General features: G+C 41.9%; 2 non-coding genes across 2 annotated transcripts; one reads left to right on the plus strand and one right to left on the minus strand.

The window, feature by feature from the left end:
- The first annotated feature begins 4,658 nt into the window (after positions 1 to 4,658).
- On the plus strand, positions 4,659 to 4,730 carry TRNAD-GUC (transfer RNA aspartic acid (anticodon GUC)). The gene has a single exon. It is a non-coding gene; the product is annotated as a tRNA-Asp (tRNA).
- Positions 4,731 to 8,763: 4,033 nt separating this feature from the next.
- TRNAK-UUU (transfer RNA lysine (anticodon UUU)) lies at positions 8,764 to 8,836 on the minus strand. The gene has a single exon. It is a non-coding gene; the product is annotated as a tRNA-Lys (tRNA).
- Positions 8,837 to 23,390: the final 14,554 nt, after the last annotated feature.

Below are 23,390 nucleotides of genomic sequence, written 5' to 3' on the forward strand. Positions count from 1 at the left end.
CAGTCTATCTTGGCTTTCGATGTGCCCTCCTCACTAAACTTGATCATTTCTAGCTTTTGATGTAAAGAGAGAGACATGCCATTCCTCCTTTTCACTTGAACAATTAGAGGCCATTGTAGGGTTACTAATTGGCCTAAATTCAACATAGTTGAATCTCAGGGATTACAAAGCCCCAAGGGGAGGGAGAGGCCAGTGGATGGAGCTATCAGAACATACATAACATACATGAATTAAATTCACTCTCTTATTTGGGCAGTTCATGCCCCCCCCCCCAACAACGACAACAGTAGCATCCCAAATCACCAATCACAAATACAACAGTAATGAAAGAATTTGAAATATTGTCAAAATTACCAAAGTGTGACACAGGACATGAAATGAGCAAGTGCCATTGGAAAAATGGCGCCAGCAAACTCACTCGACACAGGGTTGCAGTTTGTAAAAAACTAAAAAAGGAATAAAGCAAAGCTCAAGAAAACAAAGAATGCATGTATATCTCGTGAGTACCTTCCTAGAAGCCAAACTGTTGATTTATTAGGTTACATAAATGTTTAACTATTTGAGGTTATGATAAACTATTTTTCCAAAGCTGTAAAAATGTATGCTTCTGTCTTTGTCCACTGGGGCTACTATGACAAATGACCACAGACTGGGTGGCTTATAAACAACAGATATTTATTTCTCAGTAGTTTTCGAGGCTGAGCAGTCTGAGATCAAGGTGCTGGTAGCTTCAATTGCCTGATAGGAGCTTCCTGGTTCATACACCACTGTCTTCTCACTGTGTCCTCACAGGGCAGAAGGACAGGAGAGCTCTCTGGGGTCTCCTTTAAAGGTCACTAATCCTATTCAGTAGGAACTAACTCATGACCTAATCACCTCTCAAAGGATCCGTATCCTAATACCATCATAGTGAGGATCAAGATTTCAACATATGAATTTGGGGGTACACAAACATTCAGTCCATGACATCCAGATCCACGTAATTCAATCTGAGTCAAAGGGCCTGAGAATCAGAAGTGCCTAAGGCAGAAGATCCATGTTCCAGCTTGAGCAATCAGGCAGGAAGGGCTGAATTCTTTCTCAGTCTTTTTATTCTATTGAGACTCTCAGTGACTTGAAAGATGCCCATCCACTTGAGGGAGGGCAGAAGGCTTTAGTGAATCCACTCATTCAAGTGCTAATTTCATCCAGAAACACCCTCACAGACACACCTAGAAACAATGTTTAGCCAAATACCTGGGTACCCAGTGATCCAGGCAAGTTAACATCATAGTTAACTGCTGTAGCTCTTTGGGCAATGTATGAAGTGTTACTGTTTTTTCAAATCCTCTCCAACTGTTGTTATTTTTGTTCGTTTAATTTTTATCCTATCAAGTGGAAGTAAGTTTTCTGAGAAAATGGCTTGCATTTTTGTATCACAAGAAGGTTGAATATCTCCAACATAAATCCAAACATTTGAATTTTCTCCTGAATTCTGGTTTATTTATTTATTTGACTGCCCATTTATCCATTGTGTTGATGTGCTTGACTTATCAATATGTGGGAGTTTTGATATTTTTTTCTTTAGTTTCTTACAGTTCAATTCAGTTATTTGAATTGCAGTTAACTTTTCTCAGTGTAAATTGTGTTTTCTTTTTAAACTATAATTTGATTAAAAGAAACTATTAATTTCATACACACATACCCATCAAAGTTTTCTTTGTAGCATTTCTGTGTTGTATTCAACCAGTCTTCCCAATCTCTGCTGTTGCAATATACATTCTCATGAGGTGGCACTCACTTGTCTGGAGATGCTCATCTTCCTTCCACCACCTCCTCCTGCACTACTCTAGATCAAGAGGGCTCCACTCCTCAGGCTCCATTTCCCAAACTAACTTCCCACCTGTCCGCAATTTAGTTTAGTGAATATGATGCACTGGTGGGAGAGTAGAGCGCAAAAGGGCTAGAGTAGCCTGATAACTTCCACCTCTCTCTACTTTGGGTGCCATATCCTGAAGTAGCTGCATAGTCTCTTTGGCTTCAGTTCTCAGTGAACAGGACTAGTTTGATTAGATTTGGGATCTGAAGAAAAAAAAAAAAGATTTGGGATCTGGATAATTCCAATTCCCCTCTCTTTCTAAAGGTATGATGGTAGGTACTTTGCTTTTCTTTTTTTGGAAGCATTTGAAAATATCTTCATATGTACAGAGCATTAACTTTTTGAATGTAGGTTACAATTTAGGAAAATGCTGAAATGGGATGTTGAATAGCCATGTCTGTGCTGATTGGTTCATGTCCCGTGCTCCTTTGTCCTGGACCATGTAAGCCGCATTCCCCAACTTGCCTTGTCAGGTGGCTTCTGGTTAGGTTTAAATTGGTGTTCAGCACTGGATGGAGATGAGAGGAGAGAAGCAAGAGTGAAAGCAGGCTTTACTCACCACCACTTGGCCTTGGCTGTATCTCCTCAAAGCATCAAATACCTTCTAGGGCAAATCTGTGGCTTCAAGTTCTCCCAGGTAGCCTTCTGGCTTTCTGTGTTGAATGTCTCTGTCCCACTGATCACATTAGCTCTTCTATCATTAATTTAGCCAATTTACTATATTAAATTTCTCACATCATTACCTAGAATAGTATAAACAGGTTCCTGGTTGATTTTTATATATGGCTACTGAGAGTTTTAAATTTTGTTTTTGACATTTATATCCTTAATCTTCTTAGTGTTAATCTTTATCCAATTTCATGCTTCCCTTCATGGGAATACTGTTTTTTTCCTAGCTCCATTATTAATTGTTTGAACTCTCCTCTGTACTAATATGCCACCAGTGCCCATATACCAAATTATATAAACACAAATCTCTTCTGAGCCTTCTGTCTTATTTAATCAATTAGAGGTTCAATATCGAAGCCTGTATTGTAATAATATTTTAATTCTTGGAGTGTCTAATAAGTTCTGCCAGCCTGTTGGTAATCCTCTCCTTATTTTCCTTCCTATTGTAGGCCCTATACACTTACATACGGTTTTACAACAAGGTCTTGGAAATTTTATCAAGTTCTTGGAAAATATTGTTGGAATTTATAATGGAATTACATTGAATTCATAGGTCAATTTAGGAAGAAATGATATCATTGAGATATTAAGTCCCCCAATCCATAAAATGATATACTTCTCCATTTATTTAGGTTTTTAATGTCTCTTTTTAAAATAGGTTATTTTGTCATTTTACCTTTTCCAATATTTTTAGAAAGTTTATATTTTTATCTGTTAGTTATGGTCATCATATGTCATTTAAGAGCTTTGTCCTCCTCCTTCTTTTGATAATCTCTTCTGCATTCTAGTCTGAGCAACAATAACAGAACTATATACTCTTCCTTCCCACCTCCCTTCCCTTTCACCCACAACCAATTTTAATCAGCACATTTCCAGATTTTAGGATATACTTTGGTGCAATCAACCAAGTTTATGCATAAACACTTTATCTTTTATTCTTAATTGTAGGGGGTTAAATAGCATCCCCTGGAAATTTGTGTCTATCCAGAACCTCAGAATGTGACCTTACTTGGAAAAAAAGTTTTTGCCAATATACTTAGTTAAATTAAGACGAGTTTGTACTGAATGACAGCAGCCCCTAAATCCAGTGGCTTGCATCTTTGCAAGAGAGGACACATAGAGACACAGGCAGAGGCAAGGATTGGGATGGTCAGCTAGAGGCCAAGGAGCAGGGAGGGTGGCCCAGAGCCACAAGGGCCTTAGAAGAGGCCAAGAAAACATCTTCTCTAGAGCCTTCAGAGACAGCCTGGCCCCTGACATCTTGATCTCTGACTGCTAGTCTCCAGTACTGAGAAAGAACACATTTCTGTGGTTCTAAGCCAACCCAGTTTGCAGTGATTTGTTCTTAGGCCACAGGAATCACATTGTTTTTTCTCTCAGCACAGACACTCATCTCATTGAGGGACCTCCAGTATGTCTCCAGTTCTCTACTACCTGGAATTGCTACGATGACTATCCCTTATGAAGCCCCCTATGCATAACTGAGCTGGAATTTCACTGAGGAATATTTAATTCCTGAGAGTGGAATTTCTACAACTAAAAGGCTATATTCAAAAATAAGAAGTCATTTAATGCCAATGCTGCAAAATCTAAGGTCTAGATTTTAGGAGTAAGCTCTTCCTTGTGTTCCATGGAGAAATTCCTATAGAACATATGGGATTCTTAGGGTGACAAACCAACAGAGGAAATACAGCTAACTCACAGCGGTCTGAGAAAACGTCCCAGGGGAAGGGGACCCGTGAAGCCAATCTAAAATACGGAATGAAAAAAAAAAATCAAAATAAAAAATAAAATACGGAATGAACTTGAAGTGAAAAAGGAGGAAAGTAATTTTGAGCAGGGGAGCTTTTTAAAACTGTTGAATGCATTTCTTACTGTTTAGGAACATTTCTTTGCTGTGAGTGATAAAACTATGTACAACCATTTCTAATCTTTTGTGGGCTGTCGTGTTTGGATTTTCAAACTCACACTGGGAAAAATCTGTTTTCTGGAATCTTTAACAAAGTATTCTTGTAGAGACAAATGAAACTCCTGGGAATTCTGTGCCCATTGGGGGTGGGGGAGGGGGGGAGGTGCGGGGGGAGGGTCAGAACCGAAAGTATGAATGCCCCTACAGAGAGAACTCGCGTTCTCCTCGTTAGTATAGTGGTGAGTATCCCCGCCTGTCACGCGGGAGACCGGGGTTCGATTCCCCGACGGGGAGGTAACGAGTAACGTTTTTGACTCCACCCTTCTCACGGTTAACACACTTTTTGGAGGCCGCTCCCTAGAAAGGTGGTCTTCCTGCTCCGATTTTTCTCTCTCGTTTTAAGGGAATTCCGGCGTGTGGGTTACGGTCGGCCTTCTCAGGGAATCCGCGGCCGCCTTCCCTCTGGGATGCGAAGTACGCCCTGGGAGCTCTTCGGGGTGCTGAACCGGGACCTCTGATCTGCCGACCCTCCCAGGTGGGAGAGGTGCGTCTTTCCCCGCGGCGGTTTGTCCGGGCGCTGCAGCCGGGCAGGGCTGCGGGAGATGCTAGCGGCCCGGAGGGAAGAATCGAATGCCAGGACTGGTAAGGCGACGCAGGCCGATGCCCTCGAGCATCCGGAGCGCGGGACGCAGCGCTGCGAGCGGGGTAGGCGCCCGGGGACGAAGAGCGAGTGGAGGCCAAGAGGCAGGGGTGAGAAGAAACCCGGGGGAAGCGTGTCCAGGGTGATCCTCGCACCTGCTGACGGTAGTGGGACTTGACCTCCTGGCTCCCTGCAGCAACCCCGACTCCGGGGCGCCGCAGGCAAGGATTATCCTGCTCTATAATTTATCTAGCCGTGCGGTCAAAGCTCTAGGCAATACTTGATCAAAATCGCTTTCAGGAAAGATAGATTTAAAACAAAACAAAACAAAAACAAACAAACAAACAAAAAGACTACACGAAGTAGCAACTCAGAGTTGCCTCAGAACCAAAGGACGAGCTTCTATGGAGCTGGCAAGAAAATGAAATTTACTTTAATTGCTATGGACAAACATCATTTGCATTACTAGCAATTCTCTACAAGTCAGTTTTTACCCTGCAAAACTCTAGAATAGTTTAGTAACTAGAAATTCAGTTAAAGGTGCACACTCAGAACCAAATAACTTCCAAAAGCCTATTAGACAATGTTCAACACTTCGTGAAAGGACACCCAATACTTTTCTGTCGTCCATTACCAAGACTTTGACTATTTTTTTTTGACACAGGTGACCCTTTACATAAGTTGTTATATGGTGTCTCAAACCAAGTGAATACAGAAGTATTAGCAGAGATAGGTGTTGTAAGCTGGTATTTCTCACACTTTAAGTGCTTCAGGATTACCTGGGTATTTTGTCAAATGCACATTCTCCTCTAGTAGATACAGTGTATGTCTGGAGATCCTACATTTCTAACAAGGTCTGGTTATGGAGATGGTGGTGGTGGTATAGGAACCAACCACCGTTGGGAAAGCTCTCAATGTACCTTAGAATGTTGCTGTACATTAGAATCATCTGGAAGCTTTTAAAATCCCTGATGGGGGGGTGGCACCCTATACCAATTAAATTAGAATGTCTGGAAGGGGAGCCAGCCTCCCTTGGGTGTTGGAAATTCTCAGGCGATTTCAGTGGTCCTCAAAGTTTGGGAGCCATTAATCATTTCTTTGCCATTGGTTATTCTGATTATGTTACTAACATATTTAAATGTTAGTTAATATAAAACTTAAACTATTTGTACAGCATTAAAAAAAAACCCACTAGTGATCTAGCATAGATCATCATGTACCTGCCTACCCATCATATACCAACAAAAGTAACTTCTTGTTTCTCCTCCAAATCATACAGTTACCACAGAATGCCCAAGGGCACAGTAGGGATAGTGTGTTCTAATTCTGTTTCACTTTGCCTTTAGAGACTTTAAGTGTCAGATGAGGGGTAGTGGGGAGGATACAGAGAAGAGGGAAAAGGAGGAGAGGGGTCTGGTAGAGGTGGAGAAAAGGAAGGAGAGGGGAAATGAACAGAGGAAACACCTACTGAAAAGTGAGAAGGGGGTTTTGAGGGAGGTGATCTTTTCCATCTGAAGAAGCCCTCTCAAGTGGGCGTCACATCTCTTTTTTTTTTTTCTTTTTTTCCTGGCTCTAAAGAACCTACGAAATCCCAATTAGGAAAGTACAGCAAAAACTCCAAAGAGGGCAACAGACTCATATGCCCTGCCTTGTAATTTTGACCTTCAGCTCTCTTTCCCTATCTTTCCCTGTCCTGAGATTTCTCCTCACTTCCTCAGCCATTGGACTTATCTCTCCTCAAGCTCATAAATGAATCCCATGTCCTGCTCTTCATGCCCTGAAAAAATAAGTGATGTCCCAGGGTCCCTCTGCTTTGCCCATCTACCTGCTTTCTGCCATCACTGATTGACTCCAGTGAAAACACTCCTAAATGGAACCTGCTTTCTTGAGCTCAACATTTCCCCTTCATTTCCCACGCAATTGTGTACATGAATTAGCTGTTTAACAAATGTACCACGTGAAGATTAAATGATCTTCTCAGTGATAAAGGGCTCTGACATCAGTCCAAGACCCTAGGTAATTGATCTACAACTTTGGGAGCTACTGAAGCTGTAGATTCCTTCAGCTCATCTAGGTGATCTCATCTTTTCTCTGTCTGAATTAAGACCTAAGGGCAGGCCAGAAATTCAGTCTGGAGAACAGCAGACTTTTGACCTCTTAGTATGTGTTTCTGTTGAGGAGCTATTTGACATTTTTGTGTCAGGCCCATCTAGATAAAGAGGATTCCTGCTGCCCTGTCTGCTGAAGGATTTCAGAGGTCCAGTTTAAGGTGGGGAACCCCCCCCCCCAACACACACACACACAGCTTTTCAGTCAAGGTATTCTGCAGGTATATGACATGGTGGAAACAAGTGAAACAACGATGAAGCAAATACAGTCATGCTTCGCACAGATAGTACCAATCAGGTGAAAACCTTGACTTTTTATCCAAAACTCAGTTAAAATCTTACAAAAATCCATGGTACTGTCTACAGAACAAATGCAGAGAACCTCATTTCCAGAGCTTTTATAACACATTTAAATCCCAAAGAGAGAGTGGTGCTATTTTTTCCCAAGATTTTATTTTTAAGTAATCTCCACACCCAGTGAAGAACTCGAATTTGCAACCCAGAGATCCAGAGTCAAATCCTCTACCGACTGAGCCAGTCAGGTGCCCCTGAGAAGCTTTTTAATGAACATGCAAAGCGGTTGGCTAACACAATTTCAAAACGTGTTTGGACTTTAGTTTATCAACTATGTTTTGCAGAGTGGGCAGGACTTATGTACTACCATGTGGTGGAAGAGCTGGGGAACCCCAGAAATCAAAGAGATAAAGGCTCTTAAAAAGTCGGTAAAAACGGAGTTTATGTGGGCCATGTGCAGAGTCCCTCTCATACTAGTGGCTGAAATAAGAAGAGCACATTTCGTACAAATCAACACCACAATGAGATACCACCTCACACCAGTGAGAATGGGGAAAATTAACAAGGCAGGAAACAACAAATGTTGGAGGGGATGTGGAGAAAGGGGAACCCTCTTGCACTGTTGGTGGGAATGGAACTGGTGCAGCCACTCTGGAAAACTGTGTGGAGGTTCCTCAAAATGTTAAAAATAGACCTGCCCTACGACCCAGCAATTGCACTATTGGGGATTTACCCCAAAGAGACAGATGCAGTAAAACGTCAGGACACCTGCACCCCGATGTTTATAGCAGCAATGTCCACAATAGCCAAACTGTGGAAGGAGCCTTGGTGTCCATCGAAAGATGAATGGATAAAGAAGATGTGGTTTATGTATACAATGGAATATTCCTCAGCCATTAGAAACGACAAATACCCACCATTTGCTTTGACGTGGATGGAACTGGAGGGTATTATGCTGAGTGAAGTAAGTCAATCGGAGAAGGACAAACATTATATGGTCTCATTCATTTGGGGAATATAAAAAATAGTGAAAGGGAATAAAGGGGAAAGGAGAAAAAATGAGTGGGAAATATCAGAAAGGGAAATAGAACATGAGAGACTCCTAACTGGGAAACCAACAAGGGGTGGTGGAAAGGGAGGTGGGCAGGGGGTGGAGGTGACTGGGTGAGGGGCACTGAGGGGGGCACTTGACGGGATGAGCACTGGATGTTATGCTATATGTTGGCAAATTGAACTCCAATTTAAAAAAGAATCTGTAAAATAAATAAAAAAGAAAAGTACACTTCGCCTGAACAGGGACTTGAACCCTGGACCCTCAGATTAAAAGTCTGATGCTCTACCGACTGAGCTACCCAGGCCCTGACAAAAGTAGTGTTAATTTATTTTATAAATAACTAAATTCCGTGAACAACGTGGATTACCAGGAAAGGCAGGAGTGATCCAGGGTTTCAGGAACTTCGAGGGTCCTCCAAAAGTGTGGCTCAATGACCTGGGTCATCTAATCATTACGCGGATCGCGTAACCGTCGCAGTGTATGTTCACCCAGCAGCGGCTTCCCACGCACGACTCCAGGGAGAAGGCAGATTATTCCTAGTGTCAATGATTGCCGAGGGGGATTCGCGGGTTTGGGCAGAAGGACCCCCGGAGACAGTGTTTACTCCGCAGACGGCTGAAGAGCCGAGGAGCAGGCTCGCTCACAGCAGGCGGGGGAAACCCGGCCCCGGCCATGACTTTTAGGAACGACCGGGGTCACCGAAGAGCATCTCCAAGAGGATGCAAGAGGAGATGGAGAAAGAGGAGAAGGTTATAACCTTGGCCCCCGCCGGGGAATTAACTTTGGACGTCCCCGTGGGGATTTTCCCAGTAGTTTCAGAAATGGAGTGTCTGGGTTCCTGAGGGCTACGGGGGTTGCTGGGGGAGGGTGCAAGGTCGCCTTTTGCTTTCTCCTCCACATTTCAAAGTGATCCAACTCATTCAGAGACGGGAATGGCCTGCAGTTGAGGAAACAGTGCTCGTGGCTCATCAAACATTTTTGGAGCCCAGTAGGGAGAGTCCAAGGGGACAAAATCCCACTCCGAAGGAGGCAGCAGTGTTTAGTCCCTGGGGAGTTGCACCTGCCTTGCACAGTCCAAGCCAGGAGTTCTTATCGAGTCAGTGATTGTTTTTTCATTTTTCATTAAGTTAAGACGTTATTTATTGGTTTTTCTATGCATGAAGACAAATGCAATGTTGACCAAATACGAAGAAAATAATGCGTAAACCTCATGCAGTACCCATGGTGCCAACTACCACGAAATAATGCATGCTATTTTATTACACCAATGACACACAAAATTTCAGGAAATAAAAAAAAATGGGACAACAAAAGGTGGCAGAAGGGGAGGAAGGTGAGGGGATGGGGTAACGGAGCGACGGGCATTAAGGAGGATACATGATGAGACAAGCGCTGAGTGTTATATCATGTTGGCAATTTGAATTTAAATAAAATTTTTAAAATAAAAAAATGAGACAATCACATTCCCGCGGATATGACGTTTAGTCACTTTGACTTAACCTACACAATAAGCCAGCCCGCCAGCTTGCTCTCAGGAAGCCAGCTGGGATACCGTAGAAGGGGAGTGAGAGGGGCGTGAAAGCCCCTGGCCCCCGCCCCTATGCCCGAGCAGAGGGAAGCTAGGGGGACCGGGGTACCAGGGCGATCGCCACCTGCCGGGCGGGCGCAGCTGCCCGCGGCGCCCCCGCCCCCGCCTCCCTGAAGACCCACCCCTCCACCTCCAGTGCGGCGCAGACCGCAGCTCCGAGGCTGAGGGCGCTGCGGCGGAGCAGGCGTTCCCGGGCTGCGGCTCTCCCAGTGAGCTAAGGCGCCAGATTCTACCTTCTGCTTCCTGCTTCCTGCGCTAGGCGTGGGCTCAAGTCTCATTTCTGACATGCTGGTGTCTTTACCCTGGCCGTGTTCAGGTTCTGCAACTTTTTAAAATCACATCACAACCTCCTTTTAGGCAGCAACACCGAATCTTATCCAGCCTCCCTATGACTACCTGCACTTCACCGTCTCTAAGCCGCCCCTGCCTGCCCTTTCTCCCTCCTTCCTTCCTTTCTTTTTCTTTCTCTCTTCCCTTAGATATTTATCATGTTAATAAATACCTATATGGAATAATAACAATATATCAATATTAAAATGTACATCTTGGGCAGCTCCGGTGGCTCAGCGGTTTAGTGCCACCTTCAGCCCGGGGCAGGATCCTGCAGACTCAGGATCGAGTCCCGCCTCTCGCTTCCTGTAGGGAGCCTGTTTCTCCCTCTTCCTCTGTCTCTGCCTCTCTCTCTCTCTCTGTCATAAATAAGTAAAAATTAAAAAAAAAAAAAAAAAGGAAACCTGGGGATCCCTGGATGGCTCAGCGGCTTAGCGCCTGCCTTTGGCCCAGGGCATCCTGGAGTTTCGGGATCGAGTCCCACATCAGGCTCCTGGCATGGAGCCCGCTTCTCCCTCTGCCTGTCTCTTTCTCATGAATAAATAAATAAAACTTTAAAAATTTACTTATTTTTAAGTTTCTAAAAATCACTGTTATTGTGTTGTGGTTTTTCCATGTTATCTGTTTAACATGCCTTGTTTTTACAAAGTTATGACTTGTGTTTATGTTTTGTTTCTCATGGCAATTCATCTTGACTTGATTTTCTCAAGTTAGGCCCTAAATTCAGAATAGTAAAAACCATGAAGATGTCTTTTATGACTGAATACTTTAGGTTTCCTAGAATGGCCTCCAAATAACACCAAGATTTGTTCTTCTGCTTTAGATAAAAGGAAGAATAATAGAAATAATTAGGTTTGTTTGTCATTTTTCAGACTTTAACTCAGAAATATTATAAGAATTATTTTATTTAGCAAGTTTAGGATTAAAAAAAAGACTGCAATTCAAAAGCGAACAACCTTCCTGAGTTAACCTTCTTGGGCTGCTGTAACAACACAAACTGAATGGCTTAAAAACAGAAATTTATTTCACAGTTCTGGAGGTTAGTTGTCCAAAATCAAGATGTTGGCAGAGTTGTTTCCTTCTGTGGTCTGTGAGGGAGAGATTTGTTCCAGACCTCCCTCCTTGGCTTGTAGATGGCCATTTTCATGTTCATATGGTTATTTCTGTCTATCTCTTCATATCGTCTTCCCTCTATGCATATATGTCTCTGCATCCTAATTTCCCCATTTCAAACAGACACGAGTCATACTGGATTAAGAGTCATCCTAATGACCTGAACTTAATCTAATTAATTACACCTGCAATGACCCTATTTCCTAATAAGGTCACATTCTGAGGTGCTGGGATTAGACATCAACCTATGAATTTGGGCGGTGAGGCACAATTCAATTTCATAACAAGAAAGTAAAATATATTAATATAAATACACTTCAATGATCTTTTACTTCTCATCTTATGGAAAACATATTCATGGTCAAGCATAAAGAGGTATAAAGATTGTCTATAAAGTGATGGTCAATCAAGGACAATCATAGTATAGTTTATAGTGTAAAACAGAGGTCCTGGAGATTTGTCAACATCCTCAGTGTTTACAGTATGATTCTGCATACAGGATAGTCTTTAACTCCACTCCACAAATTATTTGTTATACCACAGGAAGGGATACCTCTATCTTCCATTCTGCTAGTGCTGATTAACTGAATACCTTAGCTGGAGCTATAGTCTTACTACTATTCCAAAGACAAGCGGACTACAATCTTAAATGAGAATTGGTAAGACATTATTAAAGGTAAAGCCAAGGATGTTTCTGATGCTTATCTGACACTGTAATCCTCTCAAAACTGTGAAGACACTAAAAATCAAGCCTCAATACCTCTTTACATATTCTAAAATTAATTTTATTCCACTGTACCAAAAACAGATATAAAAATGTTTATAAAAATAATGCATATAAAAATGTGTATTTGTGTATATGAAAATGTGTATAAAATGCATATAAAAACAATTTTCGTATGGATCAAAGCGTTTTCTTGTCAAAGAGCCACAATTTTAGTGATAGCAAAAATGTTGTTTGACTCATCTTTCCTACCTGGTGAAATCTGCATTACTTATTTAGTGATGTATATTCTATTAGCCAGAATTGTTACTAAAGAGTTTCGTAGAGTATTAATGCTAACTCAAATTCTTCATTGCCTGCACCATCTTTGTTCTTCAAGTAAGACAGAAAGAATAAATCTTTCTATCATTTTCTTTCTCAGTGTGATAGACCAGATCATTTCTATCATCTATATATTTGATATTTGATTTATCAAATATCAAACATAAGCTTGCCAAACCTTCAGAAATTCTTAAACTTCCCTTAGCCTAAAGTATTATTTTGGCCTATAACAGTGAGATAAACTCCTCTGGGTGTCCATTGACTTTCTACCTACAAATCAATGACCAAATATCATGAATCTGAGAATGCTGCCTCTAGACTTGGTCTCTGCCTTATCACAGAGTATCACAGCTAAATATCACAAAAGGCATACACAGAACACAGTCTCATATTCAACAGGTACCAGAAATATTTCTACAACTTCCTCTGAAATACCCTATTGTGTTTTAAATCCCAACCTGAAATCAAGAACTTGTCAGGTACACTGAGGTGGGCATTTGACAGGATGAGCACTGGGTGTTATTCTATATGTTGACAAATTGAACACCAATAAAAAATAAATTTATATTAAAAAAAGAAGTTGTCAGGTCGAAAAAGGGAGATCTAATCATTTGCTGTTTATAGAATATACATTTTAAAAGAAAGACACTGAGAAGCCTGGAGGCAGTATCAATGACATGTGTCAGGCAATATATCAAGGGATCTGTTTCACCTAGTCCTAGCTATAGTAAAAATTTTTATTTTATTGTTTTTTAATTTCCTATCTTAAAGTTTATCAGTGATTATTTATTTATTTAGGATCTACCTTGAATATGCAAATACACGAAAATAATATAATTGAAAATCAAGTTGGGAATGTAAGCAGTGACTATATCTCTTTCATTTATTACTAGATATTTAAAATATAGCTTAGAGACTAACAAATAGTAGATGCTCATCAAAAGTTTTTAAAAAGATTTGATACATTTATATATTACAATATGATTGCTATTGTAGTGATAAATTAGTACCTTTATCGTTTTACATAATTATCTTTTCTTTTTAGTAGTTAGAAAAATTAAATTCTGGTCTTTTAGCAAGTTTTATTATAATATAATATTGTGTTTCTCCCCAAGTGCTGAGGTGTTATGGGGACATTAGAGCAGGTTCCAGCACCCAGGGTGCCTGCCCCCGTCCAAACTGAGAAGATGCTGATGGAACTTCTTAGGAAGCCAACCTTGAAAAAAAAAAAAAAAAAAAAGGAAGCCAACCTTGATCTCTTTGTGATTTCCCGCTGAATTCTGCAGGGTACTGCTCTTCTCCAAGAGAATCCTATTCTTTTCCCCATTTTCTGCCGCACAATTGTGGACTTTGTGTTGCTCTCCTGGCGCGGAAGCCAGGGGCCATCTCTCCCACAGTGGACTCAAATCCAGGCACCTCACGCTTCCCCTCCAGGAAAGTATCACCAGACCCTTCTCCTGTTAATTAGTCACTTTTACTATAATTTCACTTTCCTAAGCAGGGCATGAAACTGGTATAAGACGAAGTTACGGCCTAGAACCCCAGCATGAATAGGACCAACTCCCAAAAAGTGAGCAAAAGCCTCAAGCCATTTTCTTTCTCAGTGTGATAGACCAGATTTCTTGTGGCTGTCCCCTCTGTGACTGTTTGTCTTTGGACCCCAGAGGTGAGCAGGCACATTTCCATTTCCATGCCTGCTTGTTTTTGCATTCTCACTGCACCAGCACACCTGTCTATCCACTGACCCATTTGCAGTTGCTTTAAAGTTCTTTCTTTAAGACTTTATTTATTTGTTCATGAGAGATACAGAGAGAGAGGGAGGGACACAGGCAGAGAGAGAAGCAGGCTCCTTGCAAGGAGCCTGATCTAAGACCCTGGGATCATGACTTGAGCCAAAGGCAGATGCTCAACCACTGAGTCACCCAGGTGCCCCTGCTTTAAAGTTCTAAGCTGGAAATCCTGGGGTCCAGTAACAGTTCTGTGTACATACTGCAGGGCTGAGAGGGACACTTCAACTTAGAGAGTGACAGAATCCACTTGTCCCTCACCCCAGGTTTCCAAGGATGGTTTAAGCCCCAATTCTCCCTGATATCTGGCTTTCTGATTCTTTCTTCTCCTGCTGTCATCTAAAGAGTCAAAGCCTGGTGTCCTACAGAGAAATCCCATGCCTTCATTTGTGAATCTAACCGCTTGGTGAAACCAAAAAAGTGGCCATATTTGCTCCATGGTGGTTTATGGAATAGAGCTCATCTACACATACTAAACTAAACTGGTCAAAATTGGATTTCATTCTAGCGAGGGCAGGGAAACTGGACTGAAAGCAATTTGAGGAAAGATTTTTTCCCCCCATCCTCTGCATTATTCCCCCCACTCTGTTATGCATGTGCCCTGAAAGGACTCGCCCCATTTGGCAAGAGGAGGGCTTACTGGTCTGGGGCCACCAGGGGGGTGAAGACAGCACTCACAACCTCAGTTGCCGAGACCTTCTGGGTGGGACTTCTGTACTGACTTATAAAGGGCGATGTTCTTGCGTATAAAAGGCAATAAAGGTGGTGAGGATGCACATAGAGAGACATGAAGACAGAAGGACAAATTTCCAGCTGGACATCTAGGCAGTGCCTTTGGCTCTTGTTTCTGTCACATGTCCTGTGCCTGTGCTGATCTTTGAAGATGTCTAATCTTGATGTCAATAGTTTAACATTAGCAAAATAGCCTTTGATCTTCATATCAGGTCTGAAAATAAAAAATGATATTGCTAAATCATGAGAAAATTATTCGAGACTGGTAAGGTATCAATACATGAGAATGGCCTGTAAACTTTCCATTAAAAGTAGCAGAGACAAATATGGAGCAGGCATTTGAGGTTAACAGTTTATAGGAAAAACTTAATAACCTTAAAAACCAGGAAGTGCTCAGAGTCATTGATTATATGAGAGATTAGAGCTCAATGTGGCATCACTTTACAATTCTTAGGTTGCTAAGCTTATTAATGCCACAGATAGGTTTTCGTGGCTACTCAGTTTTGTGGAAAATGCATGCCTCCTGGATAGCAATCTGGTGCCAATCAACCCAATCAAGATATATGTAACATGGTCTCTAACTTCTATGTCTATTGGGATATATGCAAGGAAGATTTTGCCCAAGTCCCTGAAGAGATGTGTATGAGAATGTTTGGATGGAGTTACTTGTAGAGTCAGGAACTAAGAGGACACCTTCTTGGAATCATTTAAAAAAGATAAATTATGGTAGATGCACCCGAGGAGCTATTGCTCAGTGTGGGAAACAGGCCTGCTGAATCATAAATAGATCATGAAAAGAGGCTGTTAATATATGATCCCAAGAAATTCATCCCATGGTGTGACAAAGAAAAGTTTCTACGTATAGAAGAACAGTAAGTCTGAACGCAGGATACAACCAACTGGAACACCAGTGTGGACTGTTCATCACACTTGAAACTTCTTTGTGCACTCTATATGGGAAGGATATTTGTTAGAAGTTATTTTCAGCCTGCCTCTTTGTATTACCCAACTTATCTAATGTAGAGATGTCTCTCTGGAACATGTAGGGTTAAGCAATGCACCTAATAAAAACAGCAGCCTTTATGAGCTAGGGACCTTTGAGGCTTTGCATTGGTCCCTGATCCCCACACTACTTTGTGTCTGTCTCTTCTTTTAATCCTCAGGCTCATTGCACTTTCAGTTCCTGATCCTTCCAAGCTAGACTTGGAAGCAACAGCTCAGCATTCAAGTGATATATAAATAAAATAATGATGGTTATGGAAAAAGTCAGAAGTAGAATGATGTGTATATAAAGTATAATTTTTATAATACAAAAAGGATATGCACAAAATATTATTACATATCCTATAAGAAAACTTGTGATATTCGAAGGTAATAAAAATGTAAACAATAGATTAGAATGGTTCCCTATGAGGAAAAATGATACAGGGAGTAGAATATGTAGATAAAAATAAATCAATGATTTGATTAAGAGGGTCCTTAAACAGACCCATGTATAGATCAGATAATCTAAAAATCAAACAAAAGTACTATAAAATGTTGAAAATAATTGGTGTTCTCTCTGGCACATTATTTTTTAAGTGAAAATTCTATTTCCATCCCTGAAGGATTAACAGCTAGGGGAGTTGTCCTCTGGCTATACAAAAATGAGGAAACCAGAAAAAAATGTATGAAATAACCACTAGAAAACAGACTTTAGGAGACAGTGCAGGACTGTGATCCTTGAGGGAAAGTAAGCAGTGAAGGTGAGTCTGTGATTGTGCTAGTCAGGAGAATTTTGAAGAAGAAAAAGATAGTGGTGTTAACCATACCAGTTACCAAGACTTATTAGAAAACTCATCCAATTAAGTGCATCCATTGTTGATGCAGGGATAAACAAAGAAAACATGCAATGGCATACAGAATCCAGAAATCATCCACATATGTGTAAATTTCGTGTTAGACAAAAGTGGCATTTCAGCTACAGTAAGACATGGTAATTTACTGAGAAATCTATGCAGGAATAAATAGGGGTTAGAGGCTGTGAAACCATCACCTCATTCCATTGCCTGACTTGCTAAACATGTGATAATATATTAAATGGGGAGTGTGTACTGGGTGATATTCTAAGAAGGTTAATCATCACATTAGCTGATCACAGTGAAAGGATGTGTCATTGCCAAACTGTTGTACAAGTTGAGGAGGAGAAAACCCACCAAACCACATGATATGGTTCAAGAAGAAGGCTTTATTGAAGATTTATGAGCCCATGTTCAACAAGCAGAGGTAGAGGTCAACAATTCTCCCTTCATAGCCCATAGGAGTATGCCAGATGCAAGCACTGCTAGAAATACAATGGGACCGTGGTCCTTCTGTTTCTTTCCCTTATGGCAGCATATGTTTATATATATGTGCATAATTTCTGCAGGATACTTGCAATTAGGCACCACTGGACAGAATTAAGAAACTAGTTTTCTAGGATAGAAAGGACACTTATTTTTCAGTTCGATCTCCATTTCTACAGTTAAGGGGGAGTGGGGATAATTTTACTGGTCTTGTCCACCATTCATTTCAAAGCAAATTGAATTTTAGTTAAGTTTCCTGAGCCAAAACCTCTGCAGAGTGCTTCAGCCTCTTTCAGGCCCGCTGAGTATCCCCAGCTGGAGGCCCCAGGGGTGGTTTCCAGTGGCCACTGCAGGATTCTTGCACATACAGAGTGGAAGACCCACCTGGGATCCTTCAGTCAAGCCAGGAAAACAGCAAGTTGGAGATTATTTTTCATGACGAAGAGTTACTAGTATTTATTTCAATACTTAACCATCGCTATGTGCATCCATTCCCTTTCCCTCTATTTGGTCATTGAACCCCTGTAGGCACACCTGGAATTGTTTATGAAGAAGTTGAAATAACCAGTAGTGACAAAGCTGACTGTGGACAAGTCTTCCAGTTCTTACAGGAACAGAGAAATGATTGAAAGGGAATCCGCTTGATGGCAAAACACTAATGACTCTGGCAGGACTCAAACTGCAACCTTTGAATTTTTTCATCTCAGCACTAGAAGTCCAATGCACTATCCATTGTGCCACAGAGCCTATGAGGAGCTAGGCTTTGCTCGAACTCTAAGGTTGTTGATTATTTATTCGGTTATCAATATAATCCATTTCTAGAAATTTACTCTGTTCCCCTTACTGCAAAAGTTCAAGAAATAGGGAAACAAGACAATGCCAAGGATACACAATACCTGGTGGGGGAGTTTCTGGTCCTTCCAGCGACCATTGCCATTCTTTTCTGCAAGATAAGGAGTAGTCTGATCAAAGATAAAAAACCACATCTCAGTTCATCTGGCCAATGGGCCCGTTTGGGCTTGGGCCCGTGGGCTTGGCGAACAAGGGGTTTGAGAGCTCACAGGAAGCGGGCATGGGGAGACATTCCTAACACTTTGTGGGTCCCTCTTGCTTCCCTCCCACTCCCCCTCGCTCCCCACCCCCTACATCCCCAGGTGGCTCAGAGGTTTAGCACCTGCCTTCAGCCCAGGGCATGATCTTGGGGTCCTGGGATAGAGTCCCACGTCAGGCTGCCTGCATGGAGCCTGCTTCTCCCTCTGCCTGTGTCTCTGCCCTTCTCTCTGTATCTTTCATGAATAAATAAATGAAATATTTTTTAAAAAAACAATAGCAGAAAAGAAGGAAGAAATGTAAAATTTAAAAAAATGGAAAAATGATATAGGAATCGAGTTTGTTTTTCCCCAATCTTGGTACACACAGACTGTATAGCCACCTTTACTCATGTAGACAATATCAGTGATAGGTGATCCATCCTCTCCAATCTGAGCATATTGAAAGGTTGATACTATCAGTCATATGGATACTATTTGCTGCACCTTTATTCGCAGACCTTTCTGACAGCAGATCCATGTACTAACTTTCCTGAATAATTGATTCTTCGCTCTAAATAAACATTTGATGTTGAAACTACCTAAATCTCTCACTGTCTTACCCCTTAACAGCCAGTCAGCAGGGTTGGAACCTCTGCAGGCAAACCCCAAAGAATTTCAAATCTTTTAACCACCCTACAGGGCCCTTCCACAGAATGTTGACTCTTTTGGGGGGGGGGAGTGAGGAGAGAATCTTAAGCAGGTTCCAGGCCCAGTGTGAGCCCCAAGCAGCTCTTGACCTCACAACCCTGAGATCATGACATGAGCCAAAATCAAGAGTTGCAAATGAGCCATCCTCAGAACATTAACTTTTAATGAAAGTGCACGGTAGGCGCACCACTGGCCACATGGGCTAAGGTGAGATACTAGTTAGTGTGCCAGATGCCTGGTGTATGGAGCATCTGCACACATTTAGTTTTGCAGGGAAGAATTTCATGGCATATCTAAGGCTTCTTGGCTTAAAGAATGCACATCTAGTAAATCAAGAACCAATTGAGGATGGTGAGATTTGAGCTTCCTTGACCATAGTCCACCCTGCAGCCACTGATCTGTGAGGATGTGGTGGTTCATGTCTAAATCAGGGAAACCACAGAAAGTGGGACTGGAGCTGTGCCATGCCTCCTGCAGCCTCCGACTTGCAGGTGGGAAAGCAACCAACGTGAAGAGCACTCACCTGTGGTACTTTCACAGCTGAATAGTAGCTGGGACTCCCTAGAAAGTTAAACCAGGTTGCTTCGTCTCTGGCCCACTGCCTCAAGGTCACCATGCCAGAGAAGAGCTTTCCAAAGTCCCCAACCCAGTGACGTTCTGTCCTGTGCAAAGCTAAAAGGACAGGTAGAAACACGTAAGTATCAGGCACAGTGGAACTCTGTTATCAAGTGGGTTGATTCTGGGCTTAGAGATCCTGTGGTTCCTGGGGAAGGATGTTGAGCCTGCTTCCTTCTAACTGTAACTTAGATTTTGGATCACAGTGCTGGGAACAGAAGTGCCCGTGCAGGGACGTACACGAGGAGAGCTGACACGTGTTCAGATTACAAGGGACATATTTTCTCAAGCCCTTATCTGAAAAACTCTCATTTGTAGTTAAGTGTCACTGGCTTCTGTCTTCCTCTGTGGTGTTAGGAATACTTTCTTCTTTATATTCTCACAAGAGGTTCTTTGCTCCTGCCACAACCTAACAAACAGATATTTCAGCTCATTTGAAGCTTGAAAACACTTGAATTGATAGTTCATTTTGCAAAACACTGTGCTTTGGAATTAATCCTAACTATAGACAAACATTTCATGTACAAAACCAATTATGGTATTTTAAAAAATGGACCACAATAACATAGATGTCCAACAAGGGGGAATATTTAACTAATCTGAACAATGGAACATTAGAAAGCCACTAAAATGACATTTGGAAAGTTCCTGGGGAAAAAAAGCATTGATGATATAATATTCAATTAAATTAGTAAAGTACAAAATTGAGAAAGATAAAAGTAGCCCCTGCCAGGTGGGAGCTGACCTGGTGTTATCAGCTGGGACTTGATGTTCTTTTGTTGAACATGAACAATTTCACAGAATGCAGATGTCAGACAAGACCATTCAGTGATCATGATGGATCAAGATGAAAATAAGATCACACTGCCATCATTTCTGAACACAAGTACAGACATGAAGCACACACAAAAACAGACAAAAATACTGTTAGGCCACAAAAATGACCCCAATTCTCCTCATTTTGTCCAGTATGAGTGACGACAGCTTCTTTACCAGTCATAATTTTAGCATTGCTCTGTTCTTCCTTCTTTCAGGATAGGACTTATTAAGCTACCCAATCACAGTATCTCTCTGCTTCCAGACAGTATCCACTGCAGAACAGCCCTGATTCTTAGAATCCCCCAAATCACCTAACACAAGAAAAAATCCTTCTAATACCCTCTTACTGAGATTCACCCAGGGGTCCCCGTGGTGTGTGCTCTTGATTGCTACAGGAGTAATAACCCATCTTGTTCATCTGCTTATGTATTCCTGGTGGTTTTTGTCTGGAAGATATTAGCACAATTTATGTTTTGTATGACCTCAACTATTCCTATTTTTTTCTTTGCACTCAAAATACTGGGGGGAGGGGACCCAACTTTCTGTCTCTCTGTCTCTCTCTTAAGCTCACCCACTCTCATATCCCAAGAGTTTACTTTTTGCTTTAATAAACTTCCCACTTCTGTTACTCAAAAAAAAAAAAAAAAATCCTGGGGGATGAGGGAAAAGGAAGATATACCCAAGTGCTGCTACTGCTAGTTTCTGGAAGGTAGGATTGTGGGTTCTTTGGTTTCTCCAACCCTCTCCATCCCAGTATGAGACAGTCCTCATTACCCAAGATTCTTCCAATTAAGAAGGAGAAATATCTACTTTACTTGGCACAAAAAAAGATGAATTCTCTTCACGTAGACTCAAGGACTTTGGTGTTGAATGTTCCTTAATAGTCCCTGTTAGATGGACTGTCTTTTTCAATGTCCTTCACAATGACATGAGCCTTGAGTTTGTTTCTTGACTAATTGATGCTAGTTGGAGGTTTGCAGAATTCATGGAGGCTTCTGTATGCCACTAATCGGCTGACATTTAATTAGACTTTTTTTAAGAAAAGATTTTTATTTATTTATTCATGAAAAACTCAGAGAGAGAGACAGAGACGCAAACAGAGGGAGAAGCAGGCTGCATGCAGGGAGCCCCAGAAGCAGGATCATGCCCTAAGCTGAAGGCAGACGCTCAACCGCTGAGCCACCCAGGTGTCCCTTAATTAGACCTTAAGAATTATTTTACATTCATACTCTGATGAAGAACTCTTTGGGGATTATTGTGTTAATAACAAAAAGTTACAACTTAAAAAAAAATGTTTTGGGAAAGCTCAAGACAAAGGTGTGCCCCAAAAATATTCCAATGGAGAGAGGCAGAAAATAATTATTTAGAATATGTCATACACTCTTTTAAAGCAAATAGTGGGAAATTTTCCAAAGAGTGTCAGTGAGGCCTGCTTACTTTCCATGACCACATTCCTTCTGTTTATAAGTGAGGTTTATCTTTTCTGAATATAAATACAAGGAAAATATTTGATCTTTAATTAGATCTAGCCCCCACCCCATTCCCAGTGTTACCTGAATTGAATAGAATTCTATTTAAAGAACACTTTTGTTACTTCTGGCTAAATTTAATGTGTTAAATCCAAGCAATTATCTCAGCTTTCTCAGGAGCATCATACCCATCAGCTCTCACCTCTTGCCCGTTGACTCTTAGCCGGTCAGGAAATGGGGACCCATCTATCTGGCATCTACACTTAACCATTTTGTTCTACATCAATCTTGTAGAGCCTCTGAAAATTCTGCTGAAGGAAGCAGGAAGTTACAAATGTAAAAAGGAGAACAGAAAATGAATGCATTGTGTTGGTTACATTTAAAGAAAATGGGCCCTTGCATTGGCCAAAGCCAAACAAAGCCAAATCAGGTAATCCATTTGTTTTAGGGAGCAGCTAGCATCTCACAGGGAATGAAACTTCTATACCTATAGGTTTCTTTTAATCCGTGCAGAAAGTGAACGTGAGTTGGTATTTGCCAAGTACTTTCTTGAACCCAGCGAGATGAATAGGTTGGGTACTGGCCTCGGACGGAGCTTGGGGACACCGAGGGAGGAGACCCAGATGATTTGCAGCATCGGGTCTCTCTCCCTGCACGGTGGAGACAAATCAGCGACAGTATTTCCTTCCGTGAAACCCATCAAGCGCAATACCCTCCAGCGAGGACGCTGGCCTGGGAGTTCTAGCAGAAGGGTTGCTCCCGGGCAGGCCGTAACCTGTGGTTACCCTACTCCCCCTGGGGGCAGAGTAAATTTGGTCCCAGTTTCCGAATCCCCAGCACCCAGCTAGTTCCCAGGTCACCCGCATGGGAGGCGGTGGTAGTTTACAAATCTACCTCAACTTGTTGGAAACAAAGACGCTTGTAGGGAGCACTCTCGTCTCCATGCTCCTAAATGTCAGGGGGTGCGCGGAGCGTTTGACCCCCCTCCCCAAGCCTTCATTAACCTGCGGATTTTTGCCCGATTCACTAAACACCAGGAATCTTGTCCACACAGTAATCTTACCTGTAAATCTACCAAATTTCTTTTTTTTTTTTTTAAGATTTATTTATTTATTCATTCAGAGAGAGGCAGAGACACAGGCAGAGGGAGAAGCAGGCTCCATGCAGGGAGCCCGACGCGGGACTCGATTCTGGATCTCCAGGATCATACCCCGGGCTGCAGGCGGCGCCAAACCGCCGCGCCACCGGGGCTGCCCCCAAATTTCTTTATGTGCTTTTAAGACAGCACCACGCAGCT

This window comes from Nyctereutes procyonoides, unplaced genomic scaffold (genome assembly GCF_905146905.1).
Source record: "Nyctereutes procyonoides isolate TBG_1078 unplaced genomic scaffold, NYPRO_anot_genome, whole genome shotgun sequence".
In the NCBI taxonomy this organism is placed as follows: domain Eukaryota; kingdom Metazoa; phylum Chordata; class Mammalia; order Carnivora; family Canidae; genus Nyctereutes; species Nyctereutes procyonoides.